This window comes from Triturus cristatus, chromosome 2_1 (genome assembly GCF_964204655.1).
Source record: "Triturus cristatus chromosome 2_1, aTriCri1.1, whole genome shotgun sequence".
NCBI classification, from domain to species: domain Eukaryota; kingdom Metazoa; phylum Chordata; class Amphibia; order Caudata; family Salamandridae; genus Triturus; species Triturus cristatus.
Window position 1 is genome coordinate 975,390,240 of NC_140581.1, and position 26,018 is coordinate 975,416,257.

A 26,018-nucleotide genomic window follows, 5' to 3' on the forward strand; every position below is an offset into this window, starting at 1 on the left:
ATATCTCGGGTTCTACTAATTGGAAGTTTGTTGTTTTATTTTGTTTTATTTAATAAATTGAGATCTGTTTTTCTAACCTGGTGTGGCATGTGTTCCCTATTTAACTGTTTGAATTGTTTCCCAAATCCTTTAAACATTGCTCCTGAGTTAAGCCTGAATGCTTTGTGCCATATTTCCAGATGGTGAGAACAGGTCAATTTAGGGTTTGCTTGCGACTTACCCTGACTAGGATTGTGATTGCCTGCTTGATCATGGGCTCACACCCCAGTCAACCAGTAACCACATTTCTAACAAGCTCTTCGTGCTCTGTCACATCCCTGCTGCTGCTTTCCATGCTTGTCTTTTGATTCAGTTTTTATCTTGTGTTTTCCTGCCTCCCTGTTTCTGTGATAGTCATGGTCCTTAGTCTTGTCTGTACTCTTCCAGATCCGTCCTTTATAAACTCCTTGCCTTATATTTAGTGCATTCCAGTTCTGACCTTGATTCCATTGCTGCTTTTCTCTAAGCCCAGTTCATGTTTTTGTGTTCTTTCCACATTTTTCCTTTGTCTATTTATATTGTAATCTTGATTGCCTTTGCTAGCAAGAGTGCCTGTTAGATTCTAAGGCTTGTGTCACTGACACAGAAAACCATCCAGCGCACTTTCTCCATAGGAGTTCTGGATGTTTCTCAAACGCTGTAAAATGAATCTGCTCCTTGCTGTCTTGTAAGATCCTTTTACCTCACAGAGAACACTTCCCACCGAGCATACAAACTATAATGTATGAAAGTTTGTCTGTTGTCTCCCTTGTACTGTTTTTTTTAAGTACTTGTGTTGTTTACAGTTTCCTATTACTGACTTTCAGGTTCCAGATAATAGACTGTTCCTGCCAATCCCAGTCCTCAGCTTCTGTACTCACTTCTTTCCCAGCCGTAAGGTACTTGTATATGTTGTGGGAGGCGGGACACCAATAATTCCCTGAACCCCAATAATTTGAACACCCCAAAACTTTACCTTCACTAGTTAAGCACCCTTGATCTTGCTATCAGAGTCAACACCGTCTACAGCAGAGTATTTTAGCAGAGCAAAGTCAAATAATAACTGGGACCATTCAATACCTGAGTTCAAGAACAAAATGAAGATAAAGGTTTCAGTACAAAAATGTTAAAATAAGTGATACATAGAATTGCAGTAAATGCAATGAAGGCTTACACACAAAGCAGAAAATCAGCAGTAAAGAATTTTTTAAACCCCAACTACGCAGAGATGACCCTAAAAACTCTAGGTATCAGACTCATGAAGAGAGTTGACAGCATCCCAAGTCGAAGAAAAAGCCTCACATCAATATGACAGAGTTCTCAGGAGGAAAATGAGAAGTAACCGAAATGCCAGAATACCAGGGGTTTTTATACAAATTTTACACATAAACAATTAGCAAACCTGCAGATTCAGCATGACGTGATCATCACAGGGCCGGCTTTAGGGCGGTGCGACCGCTGCCACCGCACCGGGTGCTGGCTTCCTGGGGGCGCTGTGTTTGAAAGTTTATTATGCTTTTTGCCAGGGCTCACATAAATGTCAAGGTAACTCGTGTGATTAATTATCTTCCTGGAGAGAGATCAACATTTCCTATAGATGAGATTTTGACTTAGGTGAAGTTAGTGCAGAGGGTTAATATGCCTGCTGCAAAGAACGTGTACCAAGTAGATTACAGAGTGCGCATGATGTAAACAGATCAGCAGATTACTGCTTTTAACAGAGACATCCTTTTGTTACTTGCAATTTATAACTTAAAGTTCTAATATAGGATAGTGAGCTATTAAATTTCATCCTAGAACTGCATACACACTGCAAAGTATACATTATTAGAGCATTGATTAATGTTGCAAAAAAGGTTAATTTGGCTAGAAATCGATTCTTATTTTTTAAAGAAAACTCCCAACTATGCTGTTTCTTTTTCGACTCTGAGTTTGTGCTTCTCCACACCAAGCACTCTTAAACTATATTGCCTACCAGTATCGATGACATGTGACTCCTACACTTTTAGTCCTTTGGCTTATGTAACATTTCCTATACACTGATTTACAGTTGTACGATTGATTGTCTCTGTGTAATGTGTGTGTGATGCAAAGTGCTCGGACACCCTACACTGGTATGAGTGGCGCTATATAACTAATTCAATGCATCTGAGAGAGTGTGGTTATGGAGACTTGGTCACTGTTAAAGAGTGCTAGTGAGAAAATCCGTGGTGGAGGTGTCATTGGGGGGTGCCAACAAACATTGTTGCACAGGGCGCCACCTGCACTAAAGCCGGCCCTGGATCATCATTAACTCATATTACACAAATCAGAAGCAGTATCATAGATTTAAGACTCTTTAGCACTAACCCATTTCTAAGGTACAAGAATCTATCTGTTAGCTTCCACAGCAACGTCAGTCCGGAGATGTGAAATGTAATATGAACCATTCTGAAACAAAAGGAAAAACATTAGTGTCTTTGCAGGCCTACATTGAAACTTTCAACTGGAGTGTCCTTCAGAATGATACATGGGAAACACAGTGGAAAGCATCTTTCGCAATTCACTCTCTCTAAGGAAAGTCACTAACTGCGTCACAATGCACTGTGCTCCAAGAAAACTGTGAAGAGAGAAGACTCAGAGCAGGACATTGATTGGGAGTGGGAATAAGCAGGAGCAGGATAAACAAAACACCAGAAAAATGCATCCAATTTATAAAAGTGTGTCTCTCTCGAAATTGTGACATAACTAAACTACATTAATGAACAGCCTTCTAAACATTATAATAAATTATTTTCAAGTGGAACATCATTACTTCATTGCATATGACTATATTCACCATAGAAATCATAATTTCACACAAATTATTTGTCACCGAAAATTCCATCTTCAAAAAGAACTTTTACAACCTCCTCCCTGATAATTTTTGAATAATCCCTTACATCCTTTTATAAACTTTATTATTCATCCATCAATTAGTAGGCATGTTTATCCTCTTCCTTGACTCTTCAACAATGTACTCCATCATCTTCAACTGGTTAGAAATATGATCCTTGAAGTCCTCCATTTCCGGTTCCCATGATATTTTCTTTTTCCTCAACCCATTTTTACCTTTAGCCTTATTTTTGTATCAACTAAACACACAATTTATAGTTTCCAATGACTGACTTTCAGGTTCCTGATAACAGCCTGTTCCTGCCAATCCCAGTCCTCAGCTTTTGTACTCACTTCTTTCCCAGCCTTGATGTACTTGTAAATGTTGTGGGAGGCGGGTCACCAATATATCACTGAACCTCAATAATTTGAACACCCCAAAACTTTACCTTCACTAGTTAAGCACCTTTGATCTTGATATAAGAGTCACCACCCTCTACAGCATTAAACCGAGTATTTTAGCAGAGTAATGTCAAATAATAACTGGGACTATTCAATAACTGAGTTCAAGACCAAAATGAAGATAAAGGTTTCAGTACAATAATGTTAATATAAGCGATACATTGAAGTGCAGTAAATGCCATGAAGGCTTAAACACAAAGTAAAAATCAGCAATCAATAATTTTTTTAACCCCAACCTAGCAGAGAGGACCCTCAAAAATCTAGGTTTCCGACTCATGAAGAAACCTGACAGCATCCCAAGTCAAAGAAAAAGCCTCACATAAATATGACAGAGTTCTCAGTGGGAAAATGAGAAGTTACCGAAATCCCAGAATACCAGGGATTTTTATACACATTTAACACATAAACAATTAGCAAAACTGCAGATTCAGCATGACGTAATCCTCGTTCGCTCACATTAGACAAATCAGAAGCAGTATCGCAGTTTTAAGACTCTTTAGCACTAACCCATTTCCAAGGTAGAAGAATCCATCTGTTAGCTTCCACAGCAACTTCAGTCTGGAGATGTAAAATGTAATATGAACCATTCTCAAACAAAAGGAAAAACATTAGTGTGTTTGCAGGCCTACATTGAAACTTTCAACTGGAGTGTCCTTCAGAATGATACATGGGGAACACAGTGGAAAGCATCTTTCGCAATTCACTCTCTCTAAGGAAAGTCACTAACTGCGTCACAATGCACTGTGCTCCAAGAAAACTGTGAAGAGAGAAGAAATAACAAGCTCCTTGACTGCTGCTTATAAAGATGTTTCAACTGCAACACTGGTGACCGGTGGACAGAGAGCTTATAGGGGCTGTGAGTAAAAATAAAAAGAGTGTTTTAAAGAACAAGGGTACCCCTTATGCGAACCTGGGGTGATACAATGTGGAAGAGAACAATGGTTCGGGATGGCCTGAGAAGGTCCAGTGAAATGAAAAGCCCTAAGGAGGGCGAGATGATTTAGTATAGGTTCAAGGACTCATATTGGAGAGTGATACTTAATATAGAGAAACAAGGGACAGGGGAGGTCAATGTATGGCACTTATTTATTGAACAAAGATTGAATTCAAGTGCTCACATATTTAGTGACAAGAAAGCGTGACATGCAGGTGAGGGTGGAGTCTTTAAAAGAGAACATCGCATTGGCAACAGTAGAGAACCATTTTTAAATAAAATTAGTACAAAATAGGTTCGAGTTGCATAGGGTCGACGGCGTTTCGAACTCAGTTATTTGAGTTCATCATCAGGACAAAATGTGAGCATATGAACTCTAAATGTGAAAAAAATACAGAAAAAATAAATAAATAAACAAGTACAAAACATAAATTAGTCCCTGAACTGTAACAAGCATCACAAGCAATTAATGAGCGGTACATGGTGTTCTCCAAAACGTGATGCAATTACATAAAGATGAGAAATCGGTAACCTGGCAGAGTCAGCAAAGTCATGGAACTGAGCAGTCTAGTGCCCTGAAGGAATGCGCAATTACAAGAATATGATGTTAGAGACTCGGGGCTCATAGTGACGAAGTAAATTATAGCGCTAGGGGCGGAGGTTGGGGCATCATTGCGCGCGCATGAAGTGGAACACTTACTGAGCATATGAGCGGTAGAGTGACGGGATAGTCGTCAGTAAAAACGTGTTCGTCGCGGAAGTGAACGTCTTGGTTTGAATCAATAGCCTAGGAAAACGGAGTGATTATGGGATACAACTGGACAAAGCGCGTGATGATTAAAGCAAGAATACCGCGTGGTGTTACGGTAGTGAAGACACTTACTGAAGTAATAAGCTGGGTCCGGACTTCTCATTAAATGGAAGCGCGGTGTCTGTGCCGAAATTTATTTCAAGCAGGTATCAGGAGGAAGTTGCCTGAGGAAAAAGGGGGGGGGGGTGTGTTTGTTAAAGGGACGTAGTACGGTGTGTGTACATGTAAATACGGGGGGTTAAGCACCTTTGATCTTGATATAAGAGTCACCACCCTCTACAGCATTAAACCGAGTATTTTAGCAGAGTAATGTCAAATAATAACTGGGACTATTCAATAACTGAGTTCAAGACCAAAATGAAGATAAAGGTTTCAGTACAATAATGTTAATATAAGCGATACATTGAAGTGCAGTAAATGCCATGAAGGCTTAAACACAAAGTAAAAATCAGCAATCAATAATTTTTTTAACCCCAACCTAGCAGAGAGGACCCTCAAAAATCTAGGTTTCCGACTCATGAAGAAACCTGACAGCATCCCAAGTCAAAGAAAAAGCCTCACATAAATATGACAGAGTTCTCAGTGGGAAAATGAGAAGTTACCGAAATCCCAGAATACCAGGGATTTTTATACACATTTAACACATAAACAATTAGCAAAACTGCAGATTCAGCATGACGTAATCCTCGTTCGCTCACATTAGACAAATCAGAAGCAGTATCGCAGTTTTAAGACTCTTTAGCACTAACCCATTTCCAAGGTAGAAGAATCCATCTGTTAGCTTCCACAGCAACTTCAGTCTGGAGATGTAAAATGTAATATGAACCATTCTCAAACAAAAGGAAAAACATTAGTGTGTTTGCAGGCCTACATTGAAACTTTCAACTGGAGTGTCCTTCAGAATGATACATGGGGAACACAGTGGAAAGCATCTTTCGCAATTCACTCTCTCTAAGGAAAGTCACTAACTGCGTCACAATGCACTGTGCTCCAAGAAAACTGTGAAGAGAGAAGAAATAACAAGCTCCTTGACTGCTGCTTATAAAGATGTTTCAACTGCAACACTGGTGACCGGTGGACAGAGAGCTTATAGGGGCTGTGAGTAAAAATAAAAAGAAGCAAGAAAAAGAAGATTGAAGATACGAGAGGAAGCATTTTTTTGGATCCTCCCTGCTCCCTTCCCCACCAGTGCCTAATCAGTGGTACTCAAAGTACAGTGTGTGGGCCGCGGGTGACACAGCAGACCTCTCCTTGCGGTCTACAGAAATTCTTCTGGAAAAGAGCAGGAGAGAAATAAAAGGTAGCTGAGATTCCATTTTTTCTGTCATTCTGTGCTAATCATGCAACTCCATTTTCTGTTTCTGGGTTTTTATTCCAAAGACCCGGTTCGGGTGGGAAGCTCCAGATTTATGGAGCCAAAACTGGCTTTGTATTAGGTGTCAAAGACTGTACAGATTTAAGACAACCAAAATGCAGATCATTTGATAATCCTGCATATGTAATAATTGTCAGAAAGAACCAAAGACAACGATCAATTTATCAAAAATACCAAAGGTTAACATTTATTAAGTTTTTGAACCATGAAAGAAAATTTATATTGAATCATTTATTCACTTTCATATCCATCATACAAACTCACAACCATACTGAAAACAGATTTAAAACATTGTTATATTGATAACACATTATCATGAATTAATGAATCAGCACAAAATTTGCAAAACACTATCAGAAGAGAGGCATAAATTCAATTGACTGGTGAAATTCTACGCGTGTTTCGGCACTGCCAAAGTGCCTTCATCAGGAAGACGGCCACACTGAAAGCAATTGATGAATCTGTGAAACGAAAGTTGTCTTTATGAATACAAAGGTTCTTTCAAGAATATAAAAATGGTACAAACGAGACATTTGCATTGAATAGTTAAGGAGATTACAGAGATAGCAATACAGAAATGAGGATAAGAGAGATGGCTTCAGAGTCATTATGACATCAGTGAATCACCAGTTTAGTAAATTGGAATTGAAATGTTAGAGATCATATATACTCACCACCGGAGAAGGATAAAAGAGCAAAATACCAACCAGTGATTTGAGAAATACACTGCAGAGGAAACCCTAAAGTGTGTCATAGTAACATTCTAAGTTTGTGATGTCAGTAGAGGTACCTACTCTTAATTTAGATAGTAGACCTATGATGATGCACAGTCGAACAAGGACAATACGATATTTTGAAGATAATCTGCAAAGTAGAAACGAAAACAAATATATACATGAAAATTTAGTATACGGAACCTACTCTTTTTAGTGGAGAATAAAGATTTCTCACTGATTGTTACCTCAAAAACAAATGACGGTGGGACATCAGGTTATGCCGCAAGATACTGAAAGATATCTTGATGAGATTTCAATAAGGGTATACTAAAAATGTGGAAAAATGCAAATGAAAACAACTGTGAATGGACTGAAAAGATTTTTTTGCCTTCTATCCATGGAACAAGATGACACTTACGTAGTTACGTTATGATGCAGATGAAGGGACTAAATACAATTCTAATTGCTGGTTTCACAGATAGCTGCAACATAAACAAAGTAACATCAATCGAAAAAGTGAAATGAAATTCAATTAAATATGCAGCTATTTTCACTGCTCTCAGCCATGAGGCTTTAAGGTATCTACGAAGCAGACACTTGTCTTTCCAATATCGCTACGCTGTAAAACGTTTTGGCCTGATAAGGGAATATTATGAAAAGCGGTACTCAATGGTGAATAATTGCTTCCTGCAAAGTGTAGAAGCGAAAACTAATGTGGCATGAATGAATGGAGAAACACATGATTATCTAAATAGCCACCGATGGTTCAGTTAAATTATATATAATCTGCACATAAAGATGACATGAAGGTAACTGGCGCTGTGTGAACCGAGATACAGTTCTCACAGAAATTATACCCGTCTATTTAAATTGCCGTCAAAGATTCAACAAACTAAACCTAAGATGACGCAAACGCGTACTTACTGGTGAATCAAATCAGAGCCTCCGGATATGGGGTTCCTTCTGTTTGCAGGCGTGTCTTGAAACTAAACCTGGCGTCTTAACTCGCAACCGGTGTGTCACATGATTAACGGTGGCCATTTAGAGAAGTTGTTTCAACAAAACTTTATGAAGCTGTGAAAGGTAGCCGGGAACACACCAGCAACCTATGTGTCACATGGCTTGCCAAAGCCAGTAGATTAAACATTGCCACAGACCTTGATTTGTACTAAAAGAGTGCAAATTCTCTGAAGTAAAAAAGCAACAATGTTGCCTATTATCGATGATAAAATGTGGCTATTTAAGAGATTAAACATTGCACTGACAATATAGTAATAATGCAGTCTTATGGTTGTGACCAATAATGGCTATATGAAATATGTGCAAAGAATAAAGTGATGTATAAAATCAGTAAAATCAGAATGCTAAAACGAAATGTCGTCACAGAGGCGAAATAACAAATGTGCATATTTCTGCAATAATTCAGCAAACGAAATGCATATTATGGAAGGTGAAGTGTTACTTCTCTATGAATTAGAATGACATATGTTTCATTAACAACGAGATGATGCAGTCTTGTGAATATAAAACGAAGTGTTGTAAATATAAAACGAAGTAACAAAAATGCATAGCTCTACAGTGATGCAGTAACAGAGATGCATGTTATAGATGGGAAAGGGTAGATTCTCTGTAAGTAAGTATGCTATATATTAAATGTGCATTAACAGCAAGAAGTTGAAGTCTTGTGAATATATAGCATGATGATTAAGCAACCTTTAGGCCAGGAACTCAATTTGATATTCTGGTGAAACCAAGAAAAAGAAATGAACGATGGATGATGGTGGTACAGAAATGTATAATACCACTTTCATGTCCAAATTCTGAATACTTATCGATTGCTGTAGCGCTGCAGAGGTAGAGAAACACAAAAAGGCACTATACGTGGGCTGGTGGAGAAATTAGCCAGTATTGTATCGTATGGCTTGGCTTGTATTAGGTGTCAACAACCTAAAATAGCCTCGGTTTCAACATAAGCCTTTGGGGAAATACATTCCTCCCTTTTTGTTTCTAAATCTCCCATTTTCCAGTTTTAAAAATGTGCTGTTTTTAACTGTCTCAATGATCTCCCATCCCTGCCTATCTCTAGGGGATGATCCAGCATCGATGCGGCCCTCAAGCGCAACCTCGACTGTCCTTTGTGGCCCTTGAGAAAATATTTATGAGTACTCATGGTCTAAATCATTGGACAGTCTACAATGAAGAGTTCAAGTACTGCTCGGTTGATGAGTGTTGATTTCGTGACTGCAAACTGATATTCCACAGACCTAGAGTAGTTAGGTGCATTGTATTTGCAATCAACATAGAAGTCATCTGCTGATTGCTTGTACTGTTTCCTGAGCCGGGCATTGTAACTGCATCGCTATGGGTCAGAAAGCTGGCATGATTTTTGATCTTTACTATGAGTGTGGAGGATTTACAACACTGAAAGGAGTGGCTGTTAGAAGTACTGCAGCAGCCTTCTCAAAAGGTATTCAAAGTAACTGCAGAGCATTGCCAAGAATGTATTTATTTTGAGGGGTCATTTACTATTCAACTTCACAGTTACTGGTGGAGTGCAACTGTCACATTATTGTTTACCTGCAGACAATATCATTTAACATCCACAGAAGGTGTCCTTTGTCTAAGTGTGAACCAAATGCTAAAGAACGTGAAGGCTGACCTGTTCATTTGAACTTTTCCAGGCATGTGGGAATTGTGTGCAGCTTCTTTATTTCACTGACATCAGGGTATTACCCTGATAGGAATACATTGAAGTGTCAATTCCGAAGCAGACTGATAGGTGAAGAACCTTTCCTGTCTGCGGTTCAAGCCTCATTTTGATTTGAGAGGGATCAGTGTTGGAAAGTAGGGAGATTCCGGTGGATCACGCTTCTGGGAGCTATTTGTAGGCTGAATTCGAGGTCTGGCTGACCAAGGCAAAACATGCTGAATTTTTCATGGTGTCATTTTCTGCCACCGGAACACAATTCATCTGTGCCTGCAGGTTGTCTTCATTCCATTCGGAGCAACAACCTGCAGGTGGTTAGGGGGCTTTCTTATTTTCAATTGCAGCTGGGCCCAACACGATGGCGAGTCTGAAAGGGTCATCAACCCTTCTGTTGTTCAAGTATCAACCTGGCTGGGAACTATTTGGAGCCTATCACCTAGATGCCTATGCAATGACAGGAAACAAAAGTACACACCATATCACTTCACAAGTACTTTAGAGAAACTATGTTCATCCCCCTATGTATATGTGTATGAGTAAACAACAAAAAATGAATTAAATGGCAGACGCTTTTTTTTATTTGATCATTTAGCAGTGCTATTCATCACATTGTAGGGTGTCAGAGTGCTTTAAAACACACACAGAGGCACAACACATATCTAAGTGTAAATCAATGTACAGGAAATGCTACATAAGGCAATGAGGGTTATAAGGGGTAGGGATCACATATCGTCCATGTTTTCCTTTCCTCAGCCTGCAGTACGTCCTCAGTGTTCTCCAGTCCCTGTTTCCAGACTCCTCGAAGCGCGAGGTCTCACTGCTTCCACAGGTCCTTATCCAATCCTGACACTTCTCTTATGCTGCATGAGTGAAGCATCTGGATTGACTGAAGCAGGCTGCCTCAGTGCTCCGAAGACCACTGGAGGCCTGTACATGCTCCCCAAAAAGCTGTCTAAGTCAGCCGGGTTGGAGAGTTTGAATTGCGCAAGTTGGTTTGGCAGTAGCAAGGTAGCTGGCCAAACCGACATTCTCAATTCATCCTGAAGGTACCTATCGTCATTGCTGCCAATCAGTAGCAATGATGCACTGGTCCTGCTCTGCTCTCCATTCGGCAGAAAGCCGGAAAAATGTAAGGTAATCAAATCCTTTTATTACCATTTTATTTTTCCATCTTTTTGTACTGCAGTGTGGAGGGGTGCTCCAACGCTCCCATGGAGGAACCGCCGCTGGGACCACAGCACTCCTTTTTTGGGACAGGCTCATACTTCTCCTCACCATACTTTAATTCAGAGCAAGAGAGAGAAATACACGAAAGAGGAAAGAAGGAGGAAGATGAAAATGAGAAAAAACAGAGACAAAAAGACAAAGCAGAAATGTAAAATAACCAGCAAGAGTGAGATAAAGACAGAGGGAGTGTCTAGTGGTGCATCAAAGAGGCATGAGGTAAAATCAAGACTACCGAGCCTTGGTATTTGGCAACGTGGCCTTCGATAGCTGTGGCCGTAGGCTTCTGAGACAAAGTTTGGGTCCCATTACTTGTAATTTTACAAATTGAGCACTGGTTGTCTGTACTAACAAGACTTTACTACTTCCTAAAAGAATTGTTTTTTACAATCTTAGAATAACAATAGATTGAGGGGAAAAACACAATAAGGATCAAAACTTACAGTTTGCATGCCGCTTCTTGTGCCGGTAAACAGATTACTGTGCTATATTAGCAGGATTGCAACCTATGAACTGGAAGTAATGAGCTAATACAAGTGTCAAAAGCATTAGACCACTTACCTATCTCTATCAAATACAAATCTGCATGTTACACACTGTGCTTTGCAGCAGGTGAATTAACCCTCTATACTACTTTGAAAGTCAAAACGGTGACTGTACAAAACACAGAACTCTCCCAGAATTTTGTTAACCAATAGGGTTATCTTACTGCTATTGTAATCCTCTCAGAATTGATGGGAACACAGGTGCCAACCTGGTAAGATATTTTAAAATGTAGTATCTTTATGGCCAAATAAATGAGATAGAACAGATTTTGTGTCACTTCTGTCCATGTTGCCAATTTCGATGCAGCAGATTTAAAATAAATACATGTATAAGGTGACTTTCAGTCTCTGCTTTTCATGTTCTGTCCCTCGTAACTGCCCCCCCCCCCTTTCCTTTGCCACACCTTAACTCCTAATTTATGAGTCCCGGAGTAAATTGTTTCAATTTGAAAGGCATAGAGTTTTACTGGAGTTGATTCCCTTGGATGAACAGACTGGAGCTACCTACTCAGCAAACATAGGAGATGGACAGCTTTCTGTGTCGGCTGGGAATCTGTGATGATTTATTCTTCCGTTATCCTGTCAAGAAGCAGAAAGATCATAAAAGCGGGTGCTCCATTACGAGAGACTCTTTATAGCAAGCATGAATGCCAATGTGATATACTCCACGAAATTATTTTTAAAGGAGAGAAACTGTACTGAAACAGTGCAATTTCTATTTTGCTTGGCAGAGGTTGGGGTGAGGTGCAGTTTATTGATGAGGAGATATACGATTTTAAATGATTCTTGAAAGTTCATGTGCATTTGTTTTTCTCTGCTGACGTCAGCACTGTAAAGAGAGCAATGCTAACTTTGTTGGAGCCAACCATTGTTTAATTGTGTTGTATTCTATGAGACTAAATATACTTTCCATTTGTGAAGGGTGGTGACAGTGGCTATTTTATGCCCTAGTGCTTGATGTTAGTGAGTGAGAGCAGTTCTGGATCATAGGTGCTGTCATTTTATTATTTGTGAGTTAGGGTGGAGTACTACTGCGTTCTGAACCCTCTCATTTTACAAGTAAAATGTGAGTGTAAATATATGTTCCTGGTCCAGTGAAACTGTGCGGTTGAGGGTATGTTGACTTGGTGTTCCTTGTCTTCCAAGGATGTGCAGTAGAGGGTGTGTGTGTAGTATATTTCCTTGATTCAGCAAGAGTGCACAGTAGAGGGTGTGTTTAGTATGTGTCGGTAGAGGATGTGTTGAGTATGTGTCGGTGGCCCTGATAGAGTTGGCAGCAGTGTGTAAGTGTACATAATATCCCTGGTTCTGTGAGAGTATGCAGTAGAGGAAAAGTGTGTGAGTTGTGTCCCTGGGACGTACTGCAATAGAAGCCGTGTGGAGTGTACCTGGTCCTTTTAGAGTACATGTAGGAGATGTGTGCAGTAGATCGTGATCCTGGTGCATTAAGGTGTAAGAATGTTGGTCTCATGATCTTGCTTATGGTAGAGGTGTGCAGTTGTGTTCATGATTTATTTTTGATAGTGTCTGTGTGACCTGTGTTTGAGTGTGTTTTCAGTGTTGTGTAGATGGGGTTTGACGTAACCATTCTTGAACATTCTCCTACTAAGTAAACTGCACCAGACCAACTTCAATAAAACTACAACCTCTTTAAGTACTTAAACCGGCTACCTGACTGCTGTTTACAAAGAGATGTAACAAACAGCTTCAGTTCTATTTGAAGTAGCCAAGCAGTGAACTAAAGGCCACAGCAAGGGAATTCTAGCTATGAAGGGTCATAATGTCTGTGAAGAGGAAGAGTAACCTTAGAAAAAGTGAATAAAAAGTTAGATAATCCATGCATTTTTTCTGTCCCTCTTTCTCATCAAGTTCCCTAAATCAAGATGCATTAGAAGACTTTGGGCCTGAATTAGAGCTTGGTGGTCGGGTTACTCAGTCACAAATGTGACTGATATCCTGTCCACTTCGTTACAAGTGTATTATATCCTATGGTACTTATAATAAGGTAGACAAGATATCCGGCATGTTTGTGACGGGGTTAGTTATTTGTCAAACTAAATCAGCACCTTTGACTGGAGAACCTTGACCAAAACCAACAGTAGAGAAGGCAGAATCCTGTGCATGATACAACATACTCAAATTATGGAAAAATATAAGCAACAAAATAAATACTATTTAGAAAATCACAGAATATCAAACACCCATTTCAAAAGCCTAAATGTCTCACTACCGGTTACCTGAAATGGGACGTACATCTAAACACCATATAATTGTCTTACATTTTCCCATAAGAAATAACTCCCAAATTCTGCCCAAGGAAAAGAGACACCACTAGTAGATAGATAAGTGCTCAACAATCATAGACAAATCCGATTGTGCCTGAATGTAAGATTCAGAAATGGCAACTTCTGATCTAACTTCCCAGTGTGGCTGTAGGATACCTCATCCCCCTGTAGGCTGGAACATAAATAATAAAAATAGGGCTCAAATCCAAAAATATTTAGGAAGACTCAACATGAAAATGAATTGCACTCTCCACAACTAGAATGTGCGCGGCAGCTTCCATTGGGAGGAAGGAGTGAAAATACAGAAGGAAGAAACAGTTAATGACAAATAGGATATCTGGGAGCTACGGAGCTTGCCTCCATGCCTTAAGCAGCGTAGCTGCAGAGCTCCTTGGCCAGCTCATGACTCCCCAGCCCTTTACATCCCCCACACTCTCCTGATGCCAACTGTCCTGGGGGCCTGCCTGATGCCAACTGTCTTGATACACTGGGAATGACAGTGGATTCTGTGGCCAGAGCATGAAACCAACGATGAGCCTGAAAGCGCTGAGCACGAGCGGCATCCCCCGGAGGAACAAAGACTGCAGCGCTCATCGTGCTCTATCTGCGATGCCTAGGCCTGGTGCGGGGTGGACAGTTGGGGCATTTCTCGTGGGAGTAATAGCCTCCCCTGCCCATCCATTTGTCTGTGGATAAAGACAACGATTGTCGTAGGCCCTGCTCCCCCTTTCTTGGATGTGGCCCTCGCAGTCATGTTGGTTCAGCTGATAAATTTCAGGCTCCCTCCCTTTCCTGTTTGATATCCACGACCTACTTGCTGACTGCCCCTCACCGCTCTTGGCGGCCCGGTGGCTCTGTGAGGAAGTACTTGCTAGGGAGAGGGGGTGTGCCCCTCTGTTTTTTGGCTGACGATCATCGGTGCCTTGCTTAGTCAAGGTGGCTGGAGAGCCTGTGAACCCCTTGCTGTCCTTACTGTTCTCGTGGGTTGGTGGATGGGCACTGGAATGTGAATGTTTGCTGAAACTGGGAGTATTTACCCGCTTGTGGAACACTGTGATAGACTCTTCAGAATGCAAAATGTATGTCCTCCTTGCCCGATACTACCTGTGGTTACCCTCCATGACAGTGCTGGCCCCTGCCGGCCCACCTATCCTCGCCCCTCACACTACATTGGTGCCTGCTCCTACTGTGCCGCGGTTGCTGGGCTTTGCCGTGGTTTGACTCACCTCATACTGCCACATTATGGGTCACTCCCAAAGACTGAAGGATGACGACTCAGCGGGCGCTCCCCAGGATGGGGTCAAGCAGGGCACTGAGGGTAGCTGTGGACCTGGGAGTTATCTGGGATGACAAAAACAAAAGTCAGAAATGAGTGCCACCTTGAAGACCTCAGTCCAAACCCTAATGCCCAAGACATTAAATATGAAGCCCAACCTTACTATCTTGGAGGCCCACAGTAGAATAGTTTGCCTGCCAGAGAGAGTGGAGGACGAGCCCATGCTTGACTTTCTGGAGGACTGGCTCCAGGAGTCCCTGCCCTGCCACTCCAGCCAGGGGCCCGCCCGCCAAGTGGTCGCCGCCTTGCTACATTTCTGAGACGGAGAATTCCTTCTTCAGCAGTTATGCAGCCACAGCCCTTTCACCATAGAGAACACTATGGTTTCTATTTAACCAGAACTTACTATCCAGACTTCCGACTCTGAGGGCTTACTTCACCACCATAAAGAAGAAGTTTAGAGAGTTGGGTTTGCCTTATGCTCTGCTGTTCCCAGCTTGCCTGAGGATGCAGGCAGAGGGCAAGACTAATTTCTTCACGGACCCCACAGTGATGTACAACTGGCTGGAACTCATTGTCAGGAACACTGTGCAGCCGACCTTTTCAAAACAGCGACCGAGGCATCAGTGATCCTGTAGGTGAGGAGTTCCTCGCCTAATAAAAAAATGACAGCTGAGGTGTGGATGAGGGCGGTAAAGGCAGCAGCCTTCTTGGGATCTGGAGAAGGCTCACCACACTCTGTGTCACAGTCTTGTAGGTGATCCACCTTGGGCTTGGCGAATTTGATAATACAGAGATTGAAGAGCACCCTTCTGGGGGTTACCACGGGCACAGCTGATGACTTCATATTACTTCTACATGCAATGTTGTTGGAGACCAGGTTGTTTAGATCATAACTGTGGGATTGTATTACTGATACTGTCATATATCCTTGTATAATTTGCGTTCTTTTTCGTTGCGCTGGGGAGGAGCTGAGTTGAGGTGGGGAGCCAGTTCTATGTGGGGCCCTCCATTGGACACACCTCTGATGGGCATTATAGGGCTGGAGAGATTCCTCCCAGCAGAGCTCTCCTTAAAGGAACCTATTAGCCCTGACGGAAGGGCTTTGGTTTGTGAGTTCATTGCCTATTCTTATTTGGACATGATGTGTTTATATCACAGTCCGGTGAGGGGGTTGCTTGTGGTTTGTTGTTCTGATTAGATTTTCTTTCTTGGTTTTTTCCCTGTTGGTGTACGTGTGGCAAACAAGGCTGTGCCGAGGGACTGGCTGCTGATGTTGCACGTGAGTGGTTGACGAGGATGCCCTGGTGCCCTGACCTGCACACACTTATTCTGCAATGGCAGACCCAGTTCTACTGATTACTTGAAATGTGTGGGGTCTGAACACACCATCAAAAGGCTACAATGTCCTCACATAAATAGAAGGTAGGGGATGCAAAGAGTGTTTCTACAAGAGAAGCACTTGACAGATTCTGAGTGTAGGGCTCTCGAAAAGAGGTGGAGGGGCAACTTTATAATATTGCCTATTCTGCATTTGTAAGGATGGCCCTGATCTGGATTAGGCCTGGCGTGCCTTTCCAATTGCATACAATAATGGTGGACCCTGAGTGTCACTAGGTTCTGGTGATTAGTGAACTGGATGGCCTTATGTTACACTGCTTAATCGTTATGCCCTGAGTTTGAAAGGGGAATGGGGGCTCATTGATTGTTGGAGAGAATGCAATCCTGGGGCCTGGGCTTCCTCATTCCGATCTGGCCTGCATGGATTGGATGTTTGCTTGGATGCAATACTTTACTGCAGCGCAATTTGCGAGCGAGTGGTGGATGTGGAGTAGTTGGCATGGATGTAGTCATACCATAACCTCTTGCACTGTACTTACCGTTTTTCACTCCACAGGGCCAGTGTCTCAACCTGTCAGTTGGATCCTACTCTCCTGGAGAACCCAGCATTTTGGGCCTCGCTCGGAAAGTTGATTCATCATTACTGGCTTAAGAATACAGGGATGGCATCGTCGCTCAGGGTTGAATGGGAAGCCCTCAAGGTGGTGGTGCAGGGGGCACTGTGGGCCTCATTTGCACAAAATTTGCGTAGGACAGCGTTGCAAGGCTTTTTGTAGCACTACCCTACCCCAATTCAAAAGGGCAGGAATGCACCATATTTACAAGATACGGTTTATTCCTGTCCTTTCAGCAAGCACCTGTGCACAAATGGCAGCCGAGGGATGATGCAGGTACCCTTGCACCATGGTGCAGGGGTGTCAGCATTGTTGGCACAATTTTAGTTTTCTGTAGGAAGGGACACCTTCCTGCACAAACAGAATCAATAGAGGTGTTTCCCTCTTTCTATGTCTGCTTGAGAATGAGAAATTACAATTTCCTATGGAACGTACTTTTAATTTTGAGAAATCTGAATTTTTGAGAAGGAACATGCGTGATGCCAAGAACTAGCATGAGAGAAGAAACACAGATCTATTTAGAAATCCTTCAGAGGTGGCTAGAAGCCAGAATGGACAGGAAAGAGAATGCATGGAGAGTGAACAAAATGGAGAGGGCAAAACACTTCCTGCTAAAGTTACAGAAACAGAGCAGGGCACGACAGACAAGTCAAAAGAGAAGAAAGATGATGGAGAGCCAGAAGATGATGGTGTCAATTATTTAGCGAATTGATGATTTATAGACCTCCTTCGTACACAGATGAAAAGGTAACACTGAACCTGACTATTGTTGCAGTTTATCAAGGGGGGAACACAATGGCAGTGCAAGTTTCTATTTGATTTGTACTGAGTACCCCATTCGAAACTTCAGTTGCTGTGCCAGTGCCTACCACAAGTGACATAGAGCAAGCTGTAGAGACAGTGGTGATAGAGTCACCACCTAAAGAAGTCTGGATTGGAATCCCAAAGATGAAATTTGGAGAAAAACTTCAGGGCAATGTAGATGTAAACAGGCATTTTGACATATAATGTTGATGTAAGGAGATATCTGATCAAAGAAGCATCAACGTGTGCCAATTAAGCGCATGACAAATTGGAAAAATTAGCTGATGAATAAGACATTGATATAAGTTGGATGAGACCAGGGCCATTGGAATTGTGTGAGTGAGCGGTTGCATCATTTTTTTTTTAAATTATGGATTTGCCACATGATCCATTCATCTGCTGCATAATCTGCAGATATTAACAAAAAAATTATTTCTAGCCCATATGGTTCAAAAGTTACAAAAAACTCAGTGACGTCTTGGTGTGAAGTGGAACTCCATTTGCAAAGGTTGACTGGTTACCTTCTGTTCCTTATTGCTATATTTGAGTGTTAAACCAGTACTAATGAGGTGCAACCTATGCCCAGACAGTGTCAACAAGTGTAAAAATGATAAAATAATGAAGTAATACCATTAGAAATTGTTCCAGCTTATGCCACATAAATGCCTTTTCTTGCTGCATAATTTTATCAACCCTGCCACATAATTGGCCCTCCCCTGCCACATAATTCCAGTGGCCTTGGATGAAACATGTCAAAATGAGCAAGAACAAGTACAGTCGGTAAGTTTCCTGTAAGAGAAGTACACAAAGGGAATTTGATGCATGTACCTTGGACATGGCAGATTTGTTTGCCTTTATGAACACTTGCACCTTGGACATGGCAGATTTTTATGCCCTTACAAAACATTATATAAAGCTTAGAGAAGACCCGGCAAAGTGGTATGATGAGGTGCATAAATTAATGCATATCTCTCCAATGCAGTGGACAGATTTTAATTTGTTGTTCGGAATTGTTGTCTGAGGGGATTTGTGGTTGGAATGTAAGGTAGTTGCAGGGTGGCCGACACAGTCACCACCTATACAGGTCCTAACTATGCACCATCAGCAGATGTGGCTGAGAAATATAAGGCAGTGATTGAGTACTTGAAAAACTGAATTCTAAATATGGATTTAAAGGGGAGAACGATTTTGAGAACAACCGAGGAGCCTAAGGAGTCTGTGGATTCAAAAATCCAGAGAAATATGCTGTTGGGGGTTTCGTTTCTGCGTTGATGAGATTCTGAAATTGGCAAAAAAAACAGTAGTGATTATCTTGAAAAAAACCTGACAAAGTTCAAAGAAAAATTGATGATTGCCCAGACAAAGCAATCTGAAAGGGGTCACATTAGCTCAAATATGAATTTTATGAGAAGTGGGATAAATAGGTCAAATGGGATAAATCTGATGGTGGAAGTTAATAAAGTAAATGGTATGATGGGAAATGTAAAAATTACTACAGCTTGTCATTTGTGTCGATGGATCGGGCATTGGAAGAAAATGCAGACAGAACTTAGATAGAATTCAGGGCAATATGCCACAAGCAGTGCAGAGAAATAATGCAATGTCAAATATGGGGAATCAGAAAACGTTCTGAATGCCAGTACCTTCAGCCCCAGTAATGCAAACAAAACATGAGAAATAAAATGCCATATAATTTCACTTATCCACAGAATGTTGTGGTTATCAATGATGAGATGGCAGGAACCAGTTCACAATGACGGTGCCGGAGAGGGGAGAAAGATTGATTACTTGGAGAAGTTTGGGAGGTGGATCAAAATGTCCCATGTATTGACAGAGAAGTCAATAGATATTCTATTTAATTTCTGATTGATATGAGGGCTACCCATTCTACAGTTCATTCTGTGGAAGTTCCATGCCTACACTTCTTGGGAAAAGAAGTCCAAGTTGTAGGGATCAGTATTACACAAATTGTAAACCAGGTTTCAGCAGACGTGCCAGTTCAGAGTGGTTAAAAGCAGAGTAAATATCAGTTTAGTCAATGTGACTCAAGTCCAGTGAACTTGCTTGAAACAGATCTTCTTTGCAACATGAATGGTATTATTTACTGCACACAGGATGGTGCTACAGTAAAAACACAAGATGGGGATTCACTTTTAAAAATTAGCACAGAAAAATCTAGTTCTGAAATGTATCCGGTTTTAACAATGGAAGATCTCCCTTCTGATTTGAGACTTACAGGCAGAGAAGAGGTTGGGGGTTTTTGAGGAGAAAAATTGGATTGATTAAGACAGCAGAACCAGTAAAAATAAAGATAAAATCAGATGCAATAATACTTAGACCTAGACAGTACAGACTTAACAAAGAAGCAGATAAGAGAATGAAACAAGTGGCTGAGGAAATCATTGAGTAGGGAATCCTTCAAGAGGTTCTTGGCAGTCCATGCAAATTGTCTGTAATGGGAATTGAGAAACCTACAGCAAAATAGAGAATTGTTCAAGACCTCTGAAAGATTAATAAAATCATGGTTCCATGTTATACTGTGGTATCCAATCCAGAAGTTAACCTAATCCAAATACCAGCAGAAGAAGAATGGTACACAGGCATTGACTTGTGCCAAGAATTCTTATCAATATTGCATGTGGATTCACAGTTCCATTTTGTGTTTCGATATTTGAATAAAGTTCTCATGTAGTGTAGAATCTCCAAAAGTATACAGAGAGCCCTATGATTATCTCCCACATCCTCAAAACACATTTAGAGAGTTTAAACATGCCATACAGCTCTAGTGAATTATATAGATGACCTTTTATTGGCATTGAAGACAAAAGAGGATTGCAGGTTTGATTCCATTTCATTGTTGAATCATTTGGCAAGAAATTTGAATAAAGTATCCCCGACACAAATGCAGAATTGAGGGAAAGAAGTTATCTATCTCGTACAACATATTGAAAAGGGTGTGCAAAAAGTCTCAAAAGTACGCCTTTCTGAAATTCTGAAATTGAATTCCGGAACCATCCAAAGGGAGGTTTGTATCCACAGGCATGTTCACAAGGAATGTTTAGATGAGCGTTATAATGCTTCTTTTCATGCCATCTTGACCACCAATGGTGCAGTAAAAGGTGCAGGAGTGCCTCAATGTATTCCTGCTGCTCAAACAAAGAAAACAAAGAGTGAGAGCAGTTGAAACTGTGGAAGAGACAGAGGTTGATGATCGAGTTGCACACACTAATGAACAAAGTGATCATTTAAGTGGCAGTCCTGGCCAAGGTTGCAGCATGTATCCAAAGGTGGGTAAAGAAAATTATTTTGTAACTGGTAAAGATCAAGGCGAAAATCAGGATAAAATATCTTCGACAAATCTAAAGAGACAATTCCAAGTGAGCAAGACTTCAGATGACGAGCGTGAAAATCCAGAAGCCCACTTACAAAATGATTAGAGTGAAGGGCTTTGCCATGCAAAAGAGGAAAGCATAGGTGGCAGCAAGAATAAGTAGACTCTAATCAAAATGACATTTATGACAAGCGGCAGTTAAAAATCACAGTTAAAAGGACTGCCACTGAGAAAGAAAATTTGCTGTAGGAAGACTTGACAATAGAAAACCTGAACAATATTTGAGATCAAACGCGAGCCAAGACTCTGAATATTCAAAAATAATATACTTCACTAAAGAAGTAAGGGCTGAAGAAGTCCCCAGACAAATAACCTGTACGCTGAAACATTGTGAGCCAGAGTTAAAGACAGGAAAAGAGTCAGCTTAGGAAACTAATGAGAGGAAAACATCAACTGGTAAAAGATCAACCAGAAAGAGAGTTCGCAGTCGAAAGTATGCTTCACCAGAGTGGGTATTTCTGGTTAAAAAATCAGAGGATGAAACAAATGAAGATGATTATTTCCCATTGAACAGTATCCATGATTGCTGTCCGAATGAACAAGATCTAGAATCTAAGAATTAAGGAAGAAGCACTTTGAACATAAAATAGAGACTTTGAGATATTGTTTTGGATGAACTCCTGTGGGAAATGTTTCACAACACATAACTACTGATGTTGCAATTGGAAATAACCATAAAAAAATTGGAATACCAGTACATGATAAACAAATAGTTAGTGGTTTTAGGGAAAATGTATATACAAAAATGATCAGGTGAATATATAAACATCGTGTGAGTTAGTGACTGTTTCGGTTGTGCTTTTCTTCAGGTGGGAAAGGGGCAATATATGAATAACTGTAGCTTTCCTATTCGCTCTCATTAATGTGTTTGGTGCTATCTTTAATTAAGAGGAGTTTCTTTCTCTATATCTGACTAATTTTAAAATGACACTGAAGAATTTGTTCATTAGTTAAAACGATAAAAGTATAAACCATGCTAATTATTTAAAAGAAATTTTACAAATTGGTGCTAAAACTAACATTGATGCTGCTTATTTGTGTTTATTGAGCAAGGTGATTTTATTTTGGAATGCAACAAGAAAGGTATAAAGGTAATACAAACTCAAGAAGAGCATGCAATTGCCATGGAAGAAATCAAGGAAGAAGAATTTAAGTTTTCGAGTTCATATCCAAGATTGAGGATGAAATAAGAAAAGAAAGGTGAAACGTGTATGGTAAGGCGTAGTCCTATCGAAGGAGCCGAGTGGGAGTTTGTCGATGAATGCACAAGTGACAAAAGCTATGATGTTAGTGGAGAGTTTCTAACTAGGGGAGAGCCTGTGTTAAGAGGAATTTATTAACTTTGTGGGAAGACTGTTTTATTTGCCAAAGAATTGGGTAGGTTCATGTTATTTGGCCTTCGTTTTTTCCCTAGAATTTATCATGTAATCAAGGATCATAGTTTGGGAAGAGCAAATAGATGTTTTGAGCAAGTGATATGGACATTTTAGGGGTTATTATTTCTCCTAAGGGGCTATTTGAGATTATTTTAAAGATTAGACAATGATCTAGAGTTGTACATAGACTTGCCATGGATACAGCAGGGAAGTGCTGAAAAAACTCCACTGCACTCCGCAGAGTTCTGCAAACAGTAAGTCACACTGTTTGGGCTGATTTTTCGCACCGGGAGATTGTGCCGCACAGAAAAATGCAAATTGCACCACTCGCAGCACAAGAGGGCGCTGCTTCTTTCTGCTGCCTGGTTAGATGGTGTACTCGAGGGTCAGCTTCCTCAATGCGAGCAGGAGGCTTGTCAACACGAGCGGTAGTGATCTGCCGCAACCACCCACATTGAGAGATTTTGTTGGGAGCTAGTCTAGTGTATGAGTTTCCTTGCTCACACTCGCCAACTTAACATTGGCAAGCCAGGTGGGAGGACCTCTGCGCCACTTCACAGAATTTTTGGGAGTGGGCAAAAACCTGTGAACGCCACCAGCAGAGTGGAATTTGTCACCCACCCCTACCTTTAAGCTGGTAAATGCAGAGATGTTTGCAATGAAGGTAATCTTATTGCAATACTGTCTCGCCTTACATATTATCTTGCTGGAGGAGCGTGGGCTCTGTAGGTAATTGGGGCAAAGAAGTGATTGGCTCATATATTACTAACATAAGTAATCTGACACATGAATCATCATTAGAAGAGCCAGGTGTCTGGGAACAGTAGGATCCTGGACAAAGAATCTATGGACTTGTTTTGGAAAAGTGGGTAAATGGCTAAGTAGTATTGGCGGTGGAGTTCTGCAAACTATCAACAGTAACAATAATGTTGATTTGTGCAATTTCTTTGTTTTTATTAAATTTACAATGAAAGGGTATGTGATCAAAAAGAAAAGATGCAAGATGATTTAAATTCTCAAAAAGGGGGAGTTCAGAGGAATATTTCGAAATGAATGACTAATTGAATTTGACATTCCAACAGATGAGATGATAGGAGGGGATATATGGAGAACTAATAAACAGGAGACTTCTAAAACTAATGTTTAAATTAATAAATAAAGCTAATAATGGGTTGTAACGATTACTTGGAATTATCAGAGAGGGTAACTGTTATAGCATGTTTTTGAAATAAGCAAAATGTGCAAATATCATGTGAAAATTATTTTTGAGGTGTTGAAGTTTGAATGATGCATAGAGTCATAACCAGTGAACTGATGTAGTCGCTCATGGAATGAGTTACCTAGTTTATTTAGAAGTCTAAATAATGCTATGTATAGTTATGTCGCATTTTCATGTAGAACGCCATTATTTTTAAAATGGATTCAGTTTCTTGTGTTCTCTTCATCTACTCCAGCTCATTTCCCCCTCTAAATCAGTGTCCTGCTGCAAAGCCATCTCTCCTCAAGTTCCACGGAGCATCACCGAATGACGGCAATATATTAACGTTGTATGATATATTGTTAAAAATGGTGTACTGTGAATGAAGCTTCCATGATGTACCCAAAGTATCATTTTCAAGAACTTCTGCAGGAAGTTCCATTGAAGACGTGTTATTTCTATTAGCCTTTGTTTAATAAATGTTTCATTTGCATTATCTATCCATGGAGTGCAGTTGCTGAGGAGGCAGTGGAAGATTTCTCTAACCTTAAGAAATTAGTTAGTGCTGAAATAATTCTTTACATTTTAATTATTACATTGTTGCGCTTGATTTGCCAGATGTGACCCTAACCATGTTCATACAATGTGGAATTTGCAGAATCAATTAATAGCTTGTGTGATTTTCCTTTAAAGCCTCTGGGACCTTGTGTTTCATGGGATTACTTTGCCATTTACCTTTCGGTGACCTGGTATGCTGTTAGTGCTCTTCTTATGTCTGCCACTTAGAATATTTGCTTAGCATTTGCCTAACTAGGGGTTTTATGATTTTGCATTATTCCTGTATTATTGCATTGGAGCTTTATAGAAATGTATGCATTTTCTTCTTATACCGCCTTTGATTCCTCTATAATAAAAATCCTTTTTACATATTTTTGATTTGGAACTCAGACCTTTATGCCTCTAATATTTTGATTTAGTCTGTTCGACTCTGCCAAATTGTGTTTTCCTGATAAGCAGTGTAGTCTCTAACTGCTAGATTAGTTGGAGATTCTGAAGCCAAATTATCCTGGTAAATATTGGAGTGATTAAATATTGGGTTTAGAGGATTATTATGGGGGTTGACCTCCCTAAAAGCTTGAAGTCTGCTACTTAATCACAATTCCCCTTACCAATAACCACAAGAAAAGTAAAACGTCCTATTACAAAATCGCGGTAGCAATGAATAAACCCATGTCCACACTTTTTAAGGAAATTTCCTGTGGTGATTGGGAAATATTAACTCTTAAAATGTGAAGCCACAGTATGGCAGGAAAAACACACCAAAACAATGTAAAACAAGTAGAGTGTCTGGGGTAATGTGGATCATAAAACCCCTCAATTTTTATTTGGTTATGAAAAGCGGTGCAGCGCTTCCTAGGAGGCAATGGAAACAGAGAGAAATAGCCATGGAGAAGGAGATATATTTATTTACATTACCCCCAACTCAACTTTCCACTATTAACAATATATTTTGACCTATCAGGTCACATTCTCAGTTTACCATGCCATATCCTTTCTCCAACACCACATCTACTCTGTGCATCCTTCCAGAAAACCTACACGAAAAAAAGGGAGACAACCAGGGAGTTATGTATGAAGAGCAATGAATTCTTGCCACCTCTTCTCCAGTGGAGCACCAATACCTTGCCACGGTCTCCTCAGCTGTCCTCCTCTATCAACACTGCACTGTAACACTGCCCTGATCATCTATTCAGAGATCCTGGAAGACAAAACAGACCAAACAGAACCAAGCAGGTACTCAGGGACCTGTAAACTCTTCTCAAGTCGAGCTCCATCACTTCCGCTCTATCCACTCTGCTGTCTAATTCCGCCACCACTATTTTGCCCATCTGCCTAGAGATTCTTAAAGACAAAAGAGAGGAGAGATAGCAAGTCAAGGAGCCTGATAAAATTCCAGCTGCCTTTTCTTGAGCGGAGCTTCAACACCTCCCCTTGTGCCTCTCTACTTCCCTCTCCTGCCCCAATCATCGCAGCAATGCATTCAGAGTTGCGACAAACAAAAGAGAAAATACATTCTTGTCACCTCTT

The 26,018-nt window shown here is 40.6% G+C and overlaps 1 protein-coding gene and 1 long non-coding RNA gene across 2 annotated transcripts in view; one reads left to right on the plus strand and one right to left on the minus strand.

The window, feature by feature from the left end:
- The window catches only part of LOC146866144 (G protein-coupled receptor 54-like), a 708,070-nt gene that overhangs the window by 661,003 nt on the left and 21,049 nt on the right, over positions 1–26,018 (plus strand). The window lies entirely within an intron of this gene.
- LOC146866145 (uncharacterized) lies at positions 6,723–8,184 on the minus strand. Its single transcript, XR_014976768.1, has 5 exons — positions 8,094–8,184; positions 7,588–7,651; positions 7,415–7,496; positions 7,248–7,317; positions 6,723–6,914 (listed from the first exon to the last, which is right to left on the minus strand). It is a non-coding gene; the product is annotated as an uncharacterized LOC146866145 (long non-coding RNA).